This window comes from Salmo trutta, chromosome 17 (genome assembly GCF_901001165.1).
Source record: "Salmo trutta chromosome 17, fSalTru1.1, whole genome shotgun sequence".
Classification (NCBI taxonomy): Eukaryota; Metazoa; Chordata; class Actinopteri; order Salmoniformes; family Salmonidae; genus Salmo; species Salmo trutta.
In genome coordinates, this window is record NC_042973.1 from 48,102,718 (window position 1) to 48,118,628 (window position 15,911).

Sequence of the window (15,911 nt, forward strand, 5' to 3'; positions counted from 1 at the left end):
TTTAGTTTGTCTGGAAGCGTGACGTCGGTGTCTGTGACGTGGCTGGTTTTCTTTTTGGAATCCGTGATTTCCTGTAGACCCTGTCACATACGTTGCGTGTCTGAGCCGTTGAATTGCGACTCCACTTTGTCCCTATACTGTAAGGGCTGTCGTCGGAAGAAGGCCAAGGTGCAGCGGAGTTAGTGTTCATCATTGATTATTTAATGGACAAAAGAGAACACTACAAAAATGAACAAAAAACACGACAGCAAAACAGTCCTGTTAGGAAAATCTAAACAGAAACAATTACCCACAAAACCCAAAGGAAAAACATGCTCCTTATGTGTGACTCCCAATCAACAACAACGAACTTCAGCTGTGCCTGATTGGGAGCCACACATGGCCCAAAACAAAGAAACACAAAAAACCTAGAAAAAGAACATAGAACGCCCACCCAATGTAACACCCTGGCCTAACCAAAATCCCTCTCTATGGCCAGGGCGTTACAGTACCCCCCCCAAGGTGCGGACTCTGGCCGCAAAACCTGACACTGAAGGGGAGGGTCCGGGTGGGCCTTCTTACGGCAGCGGCTCAGGTGCGAGACGTGGCCTCTGCTCCACCCTCAGCGTCGCCCTCTTAGGTGGCGCACCTGGCCGCGCCGAAGGTCTGGTGGGCGACCCTGACTGCGCCCGGGTGGCGGGCGACCCTGGTTGCGCCCGGCTGGCGGGCGGCGATGGCTGCGCCCGGCTGGAGGACGGCGATGGCTGCGCCCGGCTGGCGGGCGGCGATGGCTGCGCCCGGCTGGCGGGCGGCGATGGCTACGCCCGGCTGGCGGGCGGCGATGACTGCACCCGGCTGGCGGGCGGCTCTGACTGCTCTGGACAGGCGGGCGGCTCTGGCGGCTCCGGACAGGCGTGCGGCTCTGGCGGCTCCGGACAGGCGGGCGGCTCTGGCGGCTCCGGACAGGCGGGCGGCTCTGGTGGCTCCAGACAGGCGGGCGGCTCTGGCGGCCCTTGACTGGCGGGCAGCTCTGGTGGCTCCTGACTGGCGGGCAGCTCTGGCGGCTCCGGACTGGCGGGCAGTTCTGGCGGCTCCGGACTATGCACACGCACTGGGGACACCGTGCGCTCCACAGAATAACACGGTGTCTTACCAGTACCACGCTGCTTCCGGTAAGCACGGGGAGTTGGCTCAGGTCTACCGCCTGACTCTGCCAATCTCCACGTGTGCCCCCCCCAATTTTTTTGGGGGGCTGCCTCTCATGTCTGCTGCGCTCCCTTTCCTCATACCAGCGCCTCTCAGCTCTCGCCGCCTCGACCTCCCACTGCGGGTGGCGATAATCCCCAGCTTGAGCCCATGGTCCTTTCCCGTCCAGGATTTCCTCCCAAGTCCACGAATCCTGAACGCTCCTCTCCTGGCGCTTCTCCTTCCTCCGCTGCTTGGTCCGTTGTTGGTGGGTAATTCTGTAAGGGCTGTCGTCTTTTGTTTAATTTTGTAGTGTTCTCTTTTTCATTAAAAATTCTAATGACGAACACATCCTCTGGTCCACCTTTTCCGACAATGACTTCTCTGTTTCATCTGACGACGAAGACAGCCGTTACATATACGGGCATTTCGCTTGTTTGATTGCCTTGAGGAGGGAATAACTACACTGTTTGTATTCGGTCATATTCCCAGACCATGGTTAATCATGAAGCATACACCCCCGCCCTTCCTCTTCCCTGAGAGGTGTTTATCTCTGTCGGGGCGGTGCATGGAGATGGCTGAACCGATTCCGAATGTTACAATCTCTGATGTCTCTCTGGAAGGCAACCCTTGCTCAAATTTCGTCTACCTTGTCGTCAAGAGCCTGAACACTGAGTAATATACTCAGGAGCGGTGGGCGATGTGCACGTCTACGCAGCCTGACCAGGAGGCCGCTTCTTCTACCCCTCCTGCGCGGCCATTGTTTTGGGTCGGCTTCTGGGATTAACAACAGTCAAGACACTCATCACACTCTTGCACAAGCCCACGCACGCACAAACACAAATTGTGGCCTTTCATATTGCTCAGAACATGCTATACTCCGATACAGTCTATTGATATGTGAAGGAAGTTATTCTGCATTGAGTTGAGTCCAGACACTGTGTCCAGACACACCACCATAAAAGCATGAGTTAGAACCTTGCCAACTAGCTACAACAATGTTAAATTATTTAGAGACAGGGAATAGTCCTAGCTAGCTTAATAAAATCTACAGCTAGCTACCTGGTCTGGCTAGCTATACCAGGTGAGAAACCTAGTTTGAGCTAGCTAGCTACATTAGCTAATTAAACTAAGTTATCTAGCTAGCTACATGACGTGAAAGGCAATGCACCACACAGTAACATTAAAGTTAGGCTTACAGAATACATTTTTTTTTATAGCCACTGCTAACATGATCTAAAATGGTCACTGACTGAGATAATTATGATAGCAAGGTCTATTTAACCTGAATGGATAATTAGTCATGTTAGCTAGCTTTTTACTCACCGCTTTTATGTCAGCCACAAAGCCTTGCCCATTGGTCTGTTGAAAAGTAATTCCATTCAGCGCTGGCTCCAGTGTGGTGGATTTGCTACAGCTGCAACACTCCTCCTTCAGGAGCTTGCCAGATCATTTTGTTTGATTTAACCCACCCGTTGGGTCATATCTCAATAACCCAGCATTAACAACCCAACCTTTCTCTTTTTAAAGAAAACAACCCAACTAAGTGACCCAGTACCTGCAACCCAGCAAATGGGTCATCCAAACAACCTAGAATTTGTGTTGAGTGTGTAATCATCAATTTTGAATGAAGAACAGGGTTGGTCATTCTATTATATTAATCTATTCTAAATATAATCTCAAAATGGTGTGCCCTCTATCAGTCCACCGAAACCAAGCAGTTTTATTAGTCTACTCCAGGCCTACTTGGAGAAGGCTACACAGTCAGAGCGTGCATAATTTACAATGGCAAGACCAAGTCGAATGGAATGCACATGCTGCATTAGTGTTGCTACAAGATCTGAATGAAAACAACTCAGATGGCAGGGAAGAAATTAATCATGAAACCTCTGATAACTATTATTCTGATTCATGCTGAATGGCTTTCCATATCTGGGAAAGGATCCATATTGGGCAGCAGGTGAGCGAGTTTCAGGATAATGTTTCGGATCAGATAGCACGGCTGTACTAGCTGAAAGGCGGAACTTGCCGCTGGCCTGTTGCTGTGTTCTACAACATGCTTGACTTGGCTGCTATCAACGCAAACGTGTTGTTCAAGCAATGACTGAACAACACCCATGAGCAGGAGAGACTTCATCATGAGTCTGGCACACAGGCTACGTGAGAGACATGAGGCTCAAGGCAGCAGCAAAGATTTCATGCGAGCCGAATTGCCCACAGCTCCTGGGGAGGAGAAATTGCAAGCTGGGCAGATGCAATCAGAACAGAACTCAGACACCTGTTTCAGATGCAAGCAACTTGTTTGTGGGAAGTGTTGTATTTTTTCAATTTTTTAACCTTTATTTAACTAGGCAAGTCAGTTAAGAACAAATTCTTATTTACAATGACAGCCTAGGAACAGTGGGTTAACTGCCTTGTTCAGGGGTAGAACGACAGATTTGTACCTTGTCAGCTTGGGGATTCGATCTAGTAACCATATAGACACTTTCATAATAATACCAATATTGCTTTGGTGCTGATTTTCATGTTTGATGTTTATGCTAACAGATATTTTCTTCATTGACCAGTGTGTCTTGTGGTTGGGTATTTTTATTTGTTTTGTCATTATAAAAATAAGGTTGTATTGTGTGTCAACGCACATGATTTTTGTTTCATAGTTGTAACTAAGCCATTCCATATACTTTACACTTGAAATTCTGTGTTTTTGCTGGTTTTTCATTTTTACATTGCCTACAGTAACATATACTAATGAAAATGTTATTATGTTCATTCAAATCTTTACATTTCTTATTCTAATGTTGACTAACACCTTCATAAACACGACCAATGACATTGGCACAAAGGTGGGTCCAGTGAGGCCAGGTTCTATTTAAATTGGTTTATTAGACTGGTAGCGATTGGTACTCTTAGAGGCCCGGCTATTCTACTGCTATTCTACTTTGACACGGACAAACTGAGAATCTGAGCAATAAAAATGACCTTGTCTTGAATCCATCAATATCCTAGGCCTAGGTGTGTGGAGACACACATATTGTACAATATGAGGATGAATTTAGTCCTAAAAAAGCTTTCCAGTTTCACTGATTCACCCAATGATGCGTAGCTCACTCACTGGCAATGGCCAAAAGCCTACCTCTCTCTTGTTTTACTTTCTAAAACAATGATTTTCGCTCATTAGGCTTATTGGAAAATTGATAACATATTTATTCACTGTCTTCTTGGTAAGCAACCCAAGTGTATTTGGCCTTGTGTTTTAGGTCATTGTCCTGCTGAAATCTGAATTCATCTCCCAGTGTCTGGTGGAAAGTAGACGGAACCAAGTTTTCCTTCAGGATTTTGCCTGTGCTTAGCTTCGCTCTTTTTCTTTTTATTCTGAAAAACTCCCCAAACATAATACTTTGTATTCAGGACAAAAAGTAAATTGCGTTGCCACATTTTCTGCAGTATTACTTTAGTTCCTTGTTGCAAACAGGATGCATATTTTGGTAAATGTTTATTCTGTACAGGGTTCCTTCTTTTAACTCTGTCAATTAGATTAGTATTGTGGAGTAACTACAATGCTGTTGATCCATCCTCAGTTTTCTCCTATCACAGCCATTAAACTATGTAACTGTTTTAAAATCACCATTAGCCTCATGGTGAAATCCCAAGGAGGTTTCCTTCCTCTCCGGCAATTGAGTTAGGAAGGACGCCTGTATCTTTGTAGTGACTGGGTGTGTTGATACAACATCCATAGTCAAATTAATAACTTCACCATGCTCAAAGGATATTCAATCTGCTTTTTTTATCCATCTACCAATACGTGCCCTTCTTTGCGAGGCATTGGAAAACCTCCCTGGTCTTTGTTGTTGAATCTGTGTTTGAAATTCACTACTCGACTTAGAAATAATTCTGTATGGGGTACAGAGATGAGGTAGTTATTGAAAAATCATGTTAAACACTATTATTGTACACAGAGTTAGTCCATGCAACGTATTATGTGACTTGCTAAGCACATTTTAATTCCTGAAGTCATTTAGGCTTCCCATAACAAAAGGGTTGAATACTTATTCACTCAAGACAAAATAATTCCACTTTGATTTCATGGGGTATTGTGTGTAGGCCAGTGACACAATATCTCAATTTAATCAATTTTAAATGTAGGATTCAACACAACAAAATGTAGAAAAAGTAAAGTCGTGTGAATACTTTCTGAAGGCACTGTATATTAAAGTGACACTACGTGAAAGTTTGTTTTGTCACTGGCAGAGTTACAGTGTTGCTTCGTGTGTCTGTCCACATTCCTTAGACTATGGTTAGTTGGTCCTCTGGATCTGTTCTTTGTTCCGGTGTGGGATCACAGGATTGCAGAACCTGATATTGTAACATCTAACAGTCAGGTTCTTTGACACCTCAACATTCCAAGGACTTGAGCGAGTCCAGATGGTCTGGATCCGTACGTGGATGCTTCCTGACCTGAGTACTATTGCCCCAGTTCCCAATGTCCCCATCCCCCTTGCCTTGTGGCCCTCCCTTCTATTTTAAATAGTCTTTAAGCAGTGAAAATAAACCCAACAGGCTATTGTTTATGAAGCATGTTGGAATACACTGGTTTCTCTAAAATTAGATTTGATTAATTGGTTCATGTCCCTGTCACCCTCCAGTGATAGTAAACCAATAGCTACCTACACCCCACAACCCCTCGTACCCCAGTCCCCCCATTGCCACACCACTCCAGCAATTTCCTGTTCTAGTGCAGATCATGTTCCCCATCGGATGCCTCTCCACATATGCACACACAGACACACACGCACACATACTGCCCTTGCATGCATGCCATGCTCTCTTGTCCACTGCCTCCTCTCTCTCTCTCTCTCTCTCTCTCTCTCTCTCTCTCTCTCTCTCTCTCGCGCTCTCTCTCTCTCTCTCTCTCTTGCCAACGACAAACACGAATCCCCTTCTAATAGTGTCCTTGACCCACTCCAGGGCTTGTTATCGTGTAATGAGGTGGTGGTGATATGAAAAGGTTAAGGGAGGAGGTGGTGGGGTGACACACACAAGCACATCTGTGGAACACAGCACCATTTAGGTGTGTGTGTAAGGGGTGGTTGTGTATGTGAGCGCTGGTTGTGTGTGTGTCTGTGTCTTGGGACAGCTGTAAATGTCTCCTAATTGAGCTGCAGAAAGACTGCTAATTAAAAGGCTTGCAGTGGTTTTTAATTTCCCCTTTAATCTGCAGCGCAGCGGGCACCTATTTATTCATTTATTAATTCACCTATTAATTCATTCATGCATGTATGCCATTTAGCAGACACATTTATCCAAAGTGACTTACAATCATGTGGCATACATTTTTTAATTTTACTCAACCAGCAACAACCAGATGAAACCAAACCTACAGACAGACTGTCAATGACAGTCAGGAGGACTGCTAAGATTATCAGTCTGACAAAATACCTTATAGGGACTTGTGTTTCAGCTCTCTCATCATGGCCTAACCAGACATAGAGCGTTGTGGCTGTTGAGTAAAGATACTTTTTTATGGGTACTGAGAGGGCTGCTATGATACTCAGCTATCAGCGCCTCTCCTATCTTGCTCTCCTCCCCTCCCCTCCTCTTTCCAGAACCACCCACATGGAAAGATAGCTTCTGCCGGGCTAGCCAGCACTCACCACCACCGCCGGAACTACTAATCTCTTTCCCTCTGTGCTCTGTGTGAGCCTGGTTTTCACTCTGTCTCTGTCTGTCCCTCTAGCTTGCTATCTCTCTCTGTCTATTATGTAATTCTGTCTCTCTCTCCTCCCTCTGTCTCTCTCTCTCTTATTATCTCTCCCTCTGTGTGTGTGTGCCTCTCTCGCTGTCTGTCTATCTTTCTCTCTCTTTATTACATAAAAGGGCTGAATGTAATATGGAGCGGGAATACTTTCAATACTCTGTCAAAGCAATGTGTGCATGTGTGTGTGTGTGTTCCTTTAACGTAGGGCCTCTGAGTGACACTGTTAAAACCATCACATGCTCTGTTGACTGACCCCTGACCCCACTTACGCCCTCTGTGGAACTGTGGAATGCTGGGGTGGAATATCTCTAGAGTACTACGGGGGAGTGAGGTCAGAATGAACAGCTTTGTTTTGGAACTCAGTGTTTTGTTGGTTGTTGCTCTCCATGGCCACTGTTTCGGACTTGTTGTTGTGGAATACACTGGTTTCTCTATTACAGCCCTGCAGCCCACTCACTTTTCACAGCACGGCAGACACTTTTTGTCAGAAGGGCCCTGTTGACTGTAATTGTCGGTTCTTTACAGCTTTAGCGAAAGGTTGTTGATTCACCATTTTTGTCTATTTTTACTGATAACTCTGGCAGGGGGCATGGGGAATTGACTTGTAACTTTCCTGAGAAGTTTACTGACTCAAAATGTATGTCAGGTTGCGTTGGGAATATGGAGATACAATGTTTAATGCCTAGTATTCACTGCCATGAATAGTGTTTTCTGAGCCTCTGGTACAGAGAGATGTCACCAGTCTGAGAGATGAACAGACCCAACCTGTCTGTCTGTCTGTCGGTCTCAGGGGTTGCTCTTGTGATAGAAATAGATACACCTGTGAAAGGATAATGTCACACTTGCTCCACAGAAGGAGGTAATATCTGGTATTGGTATTTACCCTACCTAAGGGTGTGTCCTCAACATCCTTCTTTCCTTTCAGATCTGCTTTCATGAAGGAAAGAATATGGAGGGAATGGAGGCTATACCTGGGATGACATGTCTTATTTTTGGTTCAAATAAACCCTCGAAACATCTTGACAACCTTGGATCGACATCGGAATACCTGAGACTCTATGCAGCATCCTTGAGCTGCCTAGGATGACATTTATTTTACATGGAGAGAGGCAGGGGCAGAGAAAGAGAGAGATGGAGAGAGGTAGAGAAAGAAGCAGGTAAAGAGAAAGCGAGGTAGCGAAGGTTGACAAAAGGCAAGTTCCTGTGTCTCCATATATCCCATGTGGAGGGCTTAGCTGAACAGGAGTATAAACAGTAATCATCCTCTAAAAACAGGTTATAAATAACACTGTAGAGAGAAAGAGATGAGAAAACATCACAGTCAAGTGGAGCCCACACACCCTTCAATAGATCTTGTGTTAGACCGGACTATAAATCACTAATGTAATTCCACGCTAATGGAACTTCACGCTCTCCATCTTTCTTTTTATCTTTTCACTCCATCTTTCTCTCCATCTACCTCTTTGTCTCTATAGTCTCCCCATATTTTAGCTATCCATTTATCTTCCCCACTTTCCATCTCTCTATTCTTTGCTATTTTCTATCTCTTATTATGATGTTTTGATACTCTCTCTCGCTCTCTCTCCCTCCCTATCTCACTATCTCTCTCCCTCCCCCTTCTCTCTCTCTCGAGACTCTTGCCAGTCATCTTCTGTCAGCCCACTCCAGGCCGTTGGCACATACTGAACAGGAAATTAGTGGTTAGGGCAGTCAAACTCAGACTCGCCACCCACCTGCCCAATACATCCGCTCCATGGGTGAGTAATGCTATTCACACAACACTGCTAAACCATGCTACTTCAGGGAACAGCCATACATAGAGTGTGAGGAGGGGAGAGAGAGGGTCTGAAAGGAAGACGAGAGAGGCATTGATGTGTCAGCATGACTTGTATGTGCGGAGTTTGCCCATCTTTTTCTAAAAAGGTTTCTGGGTTTTGTGAGCACTGACTTTCACCCTAAACCTGGTTTAGAGGAAAGTCTAAATGGGTGAGATGCCAGGACATCCCTGCTCAACTTTTTCATTGTCCTCAAAAAGCCTGTCACTAATAATCCCTATTTAGAGAAAATAATTAAATTCGGAGCATAACCATAACCCTGCACCCTCCTTTTTTTTGTCTGCCTTCATAACAAGCAGTAGTTGTTTGATTCACCACACAGTGCAGTTGCTATGCCAACAGCGACCTAAACAAACAAACATCCAATCCGAGCGACAGTCAGCCTGGCGGACGTTTGAAAAAAACAAACAGAAAAAGAGAAAGCACGACCAGTCCTCGGCATGAATGAGCTCTCACTCTCTGCCTGTGAATGAGTGGTGCCAGCTAAGCAGTGCAGGGAGGCAGAACCCATTGGCATGGGATTTCCAGAAAAAGTTGCCTACTGTCAAGGATGGAGACTACTGCCATGCTGCGTTCCCCAACATTTACAAGTCTGTCTGTCTGTTTTCCTATCTTGTCTGCCTGTCTCTGTGTGTGTCTGTGTGTCTCTATCACCCATTATCAATATTTTCTCTGTGTTTTCGATGAATACTTAACCTCTTACATCTACACGGGCGCGAAATACAAACTCCTCTAAAATCCGAAAACGTCCATTTTTCAAACATATGACTATTTTACAGCTATTTAAAGACAAGACTCTCCTTTATCTAACCACACTGTCCGATTTGAAAAAGGCTTTACAGCGAAAGCAAAACATTAGATTATGTCAGCAGAGTACCCAGCCAGAAATAATCAGACACCCATTTTTCAAGCTAGCATATCATGTCACATAAACCCAAACCATAGCTAAATGCAGCACTAACCTTTTATGATCTTCATCAGATGACACACCTAGGATATTATGTTATACAATACATGCATGTCTGTTCAATCAAGTTCATATTTATATCAAAAACCAGCTTTTTACATTAGCATGTGACGTTCAGAACTAGCATTCCCACCGAACACTTCCGGTGATTTTACTAAATTACTCACGATAAACGTTCACAAAAAGCATAACAATTATTTTAAGAATTATAGATACAGAACTCCTCTATGCACTCGATATGTCCGATTTTAAAATAGCTATTCGGATGAAGCACATTTTGCAATAATCTAAGTACATAGCCCAGCCATCACGGGCTAGCTATTTAGACACCCAACCAGTTTAGCCTTCACCAAAATCACATTTCCTATAAGAAAAATGTTCTTACCTTGCTTGTTCTTCGTCAGAATGCAGTCCCAGGACTTCTACTTCAATAAAAAATGTAGGTTTGGTCCCAAATAATCCATCGTTATGTTCCATCAAGACGTTTTGTTCGTGCGTTCTAGACACTATCCCAACGCTAAATCTCGGCCACGAGCATGACGCAGAATGTGACAAAAAATTTCTAAATATTCCATTACCGTACTTCGAAGCATGTCAACCGCTGTTTAAAACCAATTTTTATGCAATTTATCTCGTAGAAAAGCGATAATATTCCGACCGGGAATCTGCCTGTCTGTATACTGAGGGAAAAACCGAAAGCCGGGGGCGGGGCGGGTCGCGAGCGTAAGGCTTAGTCCACTGAGTGACCACTTAGCTTTTGCTCTCCTTTGTTTCAGCCAGGGCTTTGAATTACGTCATTCCTGTTTTTCCCGGGCTCTGAGACTCCATTGGAGACGTGGGAAGTGTCACGTAACAGCAGAGATCCTTCGTTTTTGGAAGAGATGTCAAACAAAGAAAATAAAAGGTCTGACAGGGTACTTCCTGAACAGAAGCATCTCAGGTTTTTTCCTGCCATAGGAGTTCTGTTATACTCACAGACACCATTGAAACAGTTTCAGAAACTGTGGAGTGTTTTCTCTCCAAAGATAATAATTATATGCATATTCTAGTTTCTGGGCAGGACTAATAATCAGATTAAATCGGGTACGTTTTTTATCCAGCCGTGAAAATACTGCCCCCTAGCCATAAGAGGTTAACGTGCACACCAGGGATTTGATGAGGGGGAAATCAACTTTTCCTGATTCATATCTGCTCTCAAGTTACACACAGTAACAGACCTAGCCCTCCTTCCACCCTTCCATATCCTCACATGTACTCTTGAATAACGCCAGAGGCTGCCTAACCCAGCAGCGGTCCATATGTAAGGCGAGAGGTGAGGAGAGGCAGCCTCAGTGTTATAGGATGTCTATTAATGAACAGTGAGGCCACTCTGGATGCTGGATTTAGAAGAGGATGATAAGGACTGGGGGCCTAGCAGAGCTGATAGAGCCTTGTAAATATTTTAGTGTCTATAATGTAATGTTTTCTCACTTTCTCTGTAGAGCTGCAGCTGAGAACAGACGCCCTCTCACCTCTATCGCACTTGTACTCTCTCAGTGGATGAGGGATAGATTGTACTTCTTAAAGGAAGTGGAGAAAACACCAACCAAAGAGAGCTCATGGATGACTTAAGCAGCCTTTCACCCATCCAATGTGTACTGTTTTTCTTTGCACTAGTCTTCCTAGATTCACAGATGGTGGGACGCTGTTCCTCCTACAGAATGGAAACAACTTGGGGATAAAACATCCCCAGTAACATTTGAACAACAATGTACTATCCCTTTCATGCTAAGAAGTTTTTCCACCAACTTTACCATACTGCCATTATTTCCCCGCTTTTTTCTTATGTCGGAAAGGTATTGCGGGTATCAAAGCTAAAACTATTATTTACGCCTAATGATATAGTAATCATTTTGGTAAACTTCTGCCTATGGCTTAGTATGAAACTTAGCCGTAATGCTAAAGGTGACATTGGCATGCACGCTCTTAAACTCTTGATGGTTGCTAGGCAGTGGTAATTAACCATTCTCCAGCAAGTTCTTAACTTTGCAAGGCATGTCACTTCTCACATCTCTTCACAAAGGCCACCACTAAGCATGCACTGTTTTCTTAGCTGCAATTGGATGGATCCATAAAGAATTACAGTGGGAATAAATATCACTAAATTATGAAACTATTGGAATAAAGTACGCTAACGCAATTGATGGCATGTATCAAATTGTTTGAAGCAATAGCCTACCCGTGTGTGGTCAACTAGATGATCATTTCAGCACTGTTTTGATTGGGACAGCACCATCGCTCCCGAGTGGCACAGCGGGTGGCTCCCGAATGGTGCAGCGGTCTAAGGCACTGCATCTCAGTGCAAGAGGCGTCACTACAGTCCTTGGTTCGAATCCAGGCTGTATCACATCCGGCCGTGATTGTGAGTCCCATAGGGCAGCGCACAATAGGCCCAGCATCGTCCGGATTTGGCAGGGGTACGCCGTCATTGTAAATAAGAGTTTGTTCCTAACTGACTTGTCTAGTTAAATAAAGGTTAAATAAAAAATGTTTAAATGGTGTTGCTTTGAGACAAGCGTGGGGAATTGTCTTAATCAATCAATGTCAGATTTTTGTTTTCACTGGATATTAGTTAGGCTCAGTGGCGGCACATGGGTAAAATCACTGAGGATTTCATCTTACCTTGTTGGCTCATTTATTAGAACATTTTGCCAGCATGTTAACAAGTGGATTATTTTGCTCTTCACTCGCAGTCGTTTACTAGCCTAGGCCTACTCCTGACCAAAAGCCTTTGACTTCACTGACTTGTGTAGTGGTGCATGGGTAAAATCACTGGGAAAGCCAGTAAAAAAGCCATATTACTTACAACCTATGTTGTGATATTTGCTCTATAACTCATTCGTTCATACGCCAGTGTGATATACCTTTAAATAACAGTGGCGCAATAAATTCAAATACACATGCGTTTGTTTCATCACAAAACCGGAGAGCAACATCTGTCCATTGAAGTCCACAAAGCTATTGCATGTCACAAACAGTTTTATGACCTGCAGCATGGTCAAGCAAGTCAATGTTTCCGACAGTTTACTAAACAACTCCTGATTTAGAACCATGGAGATATCTCAAGTCAGCACAAAGACAACAGGCACTGCCTTCGCTATTCCTGCACCATTTCAACTTAAACATCATAAAATCAAGAAGGCTGTAGATGCTGAACAAACATTTAAACGCAACACGCAACAATTTCATTGATTTTTAACGAGTTACAGTTCATATGAGGAAATCAGTAAATGTAAATAAATTCATTAAGCCCTAATCTATGGATTTCACATGACTGGGAATACAGATATGCATCTGTTGGTCACAGATAACTTGAAAAAAAGGGCCTCACAATGGGCCTCAGGGTCTCATAGCGGTAGTTTTCAAATTGTATTGGTCACATACAGTACACATGGTTAGCAGATGTTAATGCGATTGTAGCGAAATGCTTGTGCTTCTGGTTACGACAGTGCAGTAACATCTAACAAGTAATCTAACAATTCCCCAACTACCTAATACACACAAATCTAAAAGGGATAAATGAGAATATGTACATTTAAATATACGGTTGAGCGATGGCCGAGCGGCATAGGCAAGGAGCAATAGATGGTATAAAATACAGTATATACATATGATATGAGTAATGTAAGACATGTAAACATTATTAAAGTGGCATTATTTAAAGTGGCATTGTTTAAAATGACTAGTGATCCATTTTTTACAGTGGCCAGTGATTGGGTCTCCATGTAGGCAGTAGCCTCTCTGAGTTAGTGATTGCTGTTTAGCAGTCTGATGGCCTTGAGATAGAAGCTGTTCTTCAGTCTCTTGGTCCCAGCTTTGATGCACCTGTACTGACCTCGCCTTCTGGATGGTAGTGGTGGGAACAGGCAGTGGCTCGGGTGGTTGTCGTCTTTGATTGTCTTTTTTGCCTTCCTGTGACATCAGGTACTATAGGTGTCATGGAGGGCAGGTAGTTTGCCCCCAGTGATGCGTTGTGCAAACCACACCACCCTCTGGAGAGCTTTGCAGTTAAGGGCGGAGCCGTTGCCGTACCAGGCTGTGATTCTGCCCGACAGGATGCTCTTGATTGTGGATCTGTAAAAGTTAGTCAGAGTTTTGGGTGACAAGCCAAATTTCTTCAGCCTCCTGAGGTTGAAGAGGCGCTGTGGTGCCTTCTTCACCACACTGTCTTTGTGGGTGGACCATTTAAGTTTGTCGTTGATGTGTATGCCGAAGAACTTAAAACGTTCCACTTTCTCTACTGCTGTCACTTCGATTTGGATAGGGGGGTGCTCCCTCTGCTGTTTCCTGCTTTGTTTTGTTGAAATTGAGTGAAAGGTTGTTTTCTTGACACCACACTCTGAGTGCCCTCACCTCCTCCCTGTAGGCTGTCTCGTCGTTGATGGTAATCAAGCGCACTACTGTTGTGTCGTCTGCAAACTTGATGATTGAGTTGGAGTCGTGCATGGCCATGCAGTCGTCGGTGAACAGGGAGTACAGGAGGGGGCTGAACACGCACCCTTGTGGGGTGTTGAGGGTCAGCGAGGTGGAGATGTTGTTTCCTACCTTCATCACCTGGGGGCGGCCTGTCAAAAAGTCCAGGACCCAATTGCACAGGGCGGGTTTGAGGCTAAGGGCCTCCAGCTTGATTATGAGCTTGGAGGGTACTATGGTGTTGAATTCTGAGCTGTAGTCAATGAACAGCATTCTTACATAGGTATTCCTCTTGTCAAGATGGGATAGGGCAGTGTGCAGTGTGATGGCGATTGCATCATCTGTGGACCTGTTAGGGCGGCATGCAAACTAAAGTGGGTCTAGGGTGGCCGATAAGGGTGGAGGTGAAATGATCCTTGACTTGGGAGTCGGGAGTCATTTAGTTCAGTTATCTTGCCTTCTTGGGTACAGGAACAATGGTGGCCATCTTGATGCATGTGAGGACAGCAGACTGGGATAGGGAGAGATTGAATATGTCCGTAAACACACCAGACAGCTGGTCTGCGCATGCCCTGAGGACGTGGCTAGGGATGTTGTCTGGGGCAGCAACCTTGCGAGGGTTAACACGTTTAAATGTTTTACTCATGTCGGCCACGGAGAAGGAGAGGGGGGGCGCAGTTCTTGTTAGCGGGCCGCAATGGTGGCACTGTATTTTCCTCAAAGTGGGCAAAGAAGGTGTTTAGTTTGTCTGGAAGCGTGACGTTGGTGTCCGTGACGTGTCTGGTTTTCTTTTTGTAGGCCGTGATTGGTTCGCACTTTCAGTTTTGTGCGAATGCCGCCATCCATCCATGGTTTCTGGTTAGGGTAGGTGTTAATAGTCACAGTGGGTACAACATTTCCAATGCACTTCCTTATAAATTCACTCACCGAGTCAGCTTTTAGGTTGATTGTTGTTCTCTGAGGCTGACCGGAACATATCCCAGTCTGCATTATTAAAACAATCTTGAAGCGTGGATTCCGATTGGTCAGACCAGTGTCATAACTCTCCTGTGATGATCTGAAGGATCAGGTTACAGTGGGTCCGCTCTACAGCATGCTCTCTCTCATAGAGGGAGAGAGCAGGAAGTTGGCTGTTTTATGGTCGGTCATAAAATACGCCGCCCCTATGCTCTGTAGTGTTCCTGCATTCAGCATGCTAATTGCACGCTCCCGCAAAATGTGTGTTTTGTGACAAAGCTGCACATTTTAGAGTGACCTTTTATTGTCCCCAGCACAAGGTGCACCTGTGTAATGATCATGATGTTTAATCAGCTTCTTGACATGCCACACCTGTCAGGTGGATGGATTATCTTGGCAAAGGAGAAATGCTCAGTAACAGGGATGTAAACAAATTTGTGCACAAAATTTGAAAGAAATACACTTTTTGTGCATATGGAACATTTATGAGATCTTTTATTTCAGCTCATGAAACATGGGACCAACACTTTACATGTTGCATTTATATTTTTGTTCAGTTTATATTTTTGTTATGCTTTGTTTAATACACTGAAAACAATCTTAAAGATACCAAAAAAATGTAGTCTTTCTGGGGGGACATACCAAACTTGAAGACTAGTTAAACGCCAATGACGTCGTCCTCTCTTTCATGTTGGCAAAATGGTGTATGGCTCTGTATGCTTTTAGTTTTCATTTTCATAGGCTACTTTTCTAAAATGCTTGCTCACATTGGCATCAATAA